The sequence below is a fragment of the Alligator sinensis genome, unplaced genomic scaffold (assembly GCF_000455745.1).
Source record: "Alligator sinensis unplaced genomic scaffold, ASM45574v1 scaffold416_1, whole genome shotgun sequence".
NCBI lineage: Eukaryota > Metazoa > Chordata > Crocodylia > Alligatoridae > Alligator > Alligator sinensis.
In genome coordinates, this window is record NW_005842828.1 from 331952 (window position 1) to 334440 (window position 2489).

Genomic DNA, 2489 nt, shown 5'->3' on the forward strand with positions numbered 1-2489 from the left:
TTAAGATGCAGAGTAAATTCAGATTATTGTTCTGATATTTCTTTTATTTGTTTATTCTTAAATCTCTGTCTGCATCTCAACATATGATTACTAATCTCTTATATTTGATCTTGTTTTATAATGAATCCTTTGGTTATCTTCTATTGCTTATTATTGTCCATGGTAAGTGAGATTTCAAAGCATTAGAACAACAGCAGGCTTCTTCCAAGGAAGTGGGGGAAGGGGGAGACTATCATTTCTAAGTGTATGACTGTACAAGGGTGCAATTCTAATAGTTGGCAAAATTTTGTCTGCTAAAAACTGGCAAGATTTTGGTGAGGCAGGTAAAATTGAGGCATTGTTGGACCCTTTAGAGCATCTCAGTCCATCTCCAGTAGCCAAGCAGCAGATGGTAGAGAAGGGTTTGGGACTGAAGAGCACCCCGGGTGTTAGAATAACATAGGAGTGTCTCTTTAAGGTGCACATGAACACATCTGCAGTCAGGATGCATCACAACTACATTTGGTATTTTCTGAAAGATGTAAAAATTAAAGTTTGGTTGTTTATATTTACAAAGAATTGAAATCATAATACAACTCTATTCATTGGTATAGAAGAGAACTGGAAAATCTTCCACTTTCAGTAGAAACTTCTAATACAGTATAACTTCATAAATCTGGCATGCTTGGGACTGAGCACCTGCTGGATATTTGAAAATGCCAGGTTTCTGAAATGTAAGTAAAGTGCATAGAGTGCGGGGAGGGAGGGGGAAGGAGGGAGAGAGGTAGCAGCAGCTGGTCGCTGCCCAGCTAGCTAGACACAGAGAGGGAAGCTTGCACGCTGTGGCTGCCACTGCATCCACCACTGCACCACTTCTCTGCATGCGGCCACAGCTCCGGGACCAGCTGCCACTACTCCAGGACCAGCCACCCAAGTGCCAGATTTCTGAGAATTCTGGATTTTTAGAACCTGGATTTATGAGGTTATACTGTAATAGATTTATTACCTATAAAACAAATATCTTTCCTGTGTTCTCAATTAAGTGGGTTACCTAAAGATATGCATACTTTTACATACAAGTTCTTCCACTGAAGTCCAAGAGAATATTTACATGGTTGAAGTTATGCATAAATTCCATGCTGAATCAAGGTCTGTAAACAAAGGTTCATAAGCATCTGAGAATGCATTTTGCACAATACAAAGTACTGAACAGTTATTAAGTTTATATTCTGTTTCACTAGCCCTTCCTGTCCTACAAAGACATGAAGAGTTGTGTAACAGTAGCAGTTGGTGGAGTAGCATTGGACTATGAGTCCAAGCATGTGGCTTCTTTTCTTGACACTGCCAAATGATTTGCTCTGTGGTTTAGGCCAAGTCATCTCTCAGCCTCTGTTGCCTATTGTCTTTTCTATTAAAACTGTAAGCTCTTTGGAGTGTGAAATGTCTTTATCTGGGGTTTGTACTATAGGTGGGTCACAATCTTAGCTGGGACTTTGAGGTATTACCATAAACAAACAGTCACCCATAGCAGAGATGAATTCAGGTGTTCTATGCTTTAACTATAGAAAAAATTACTTTCCACTTAATTTTTTCCTCTCATTCCAAAACAAATACCCCTAAAATGCAAATACACCAATCTATTAATATGTTGTTGTATGTTATAGGTTCTAAATGTACACATTTCTTTTTTATGAAAGAATGCTTTAAATAACTTTCTGTAGAAAGAACGATGCCAACAAACACATACACATGAAATTAATTTGATAGAATGAACTCCAGCACAGTTTACACATGCACCCGGGACCACAGCACATTGAGCTAGGTTGCAATAGCCCCAGCTGGCAGAGGTCTGGGGTAAGGGGCCGGGGGTGGTGTCAAACCTCCTGCCTGGCTCAACCTCCTGCTCAGCAGAGGGACTAGCTAGGGCATGAGGGTGCTTCAGTGTGGAGGCTATCTGCTGGGAAGCCACACACTGTAACACCCTCATGCTCCAGCCAGCCCCAGTTATCGTCTACACATTTGTTGTGGCAGAATAAATAATTCGGCCATAGAACAGTACTTGTGCCATGCAGTACTATCTAACAGCAGAGTTAATTAGTTTACTCCAGCCTAACAGCACTGCTCATGTAGATAGTGATGCTTTACTGCTGAGCTAATTAGACCTCTCCACAGTAGGTGTCTCATGTAGATGCATCCTCTGGTATTAGCATGTCAAAGTTCCTGCAAATCCTTAGTACCATAACTGTTGCATATGGGACACTAGGAACAATTGTCCTTTAATGTACTTGAAGATAATATATGCAGTCTATTCAAAGCCCCTTTATATAACCTTATCAGAAAGAAGATTAAAAATAAAATAACACTTTAGGGTAAATAACTATTTCTCTTCCATAAAGGGCTATTTATTTTATATTTGTCTCTGCTTCACCTGTTGCAAATGCCGGTAAGTTAGTATCATTGTATCACTTGAACTGAATATGGCTTAATATTTATCAGCACATATTATGAAG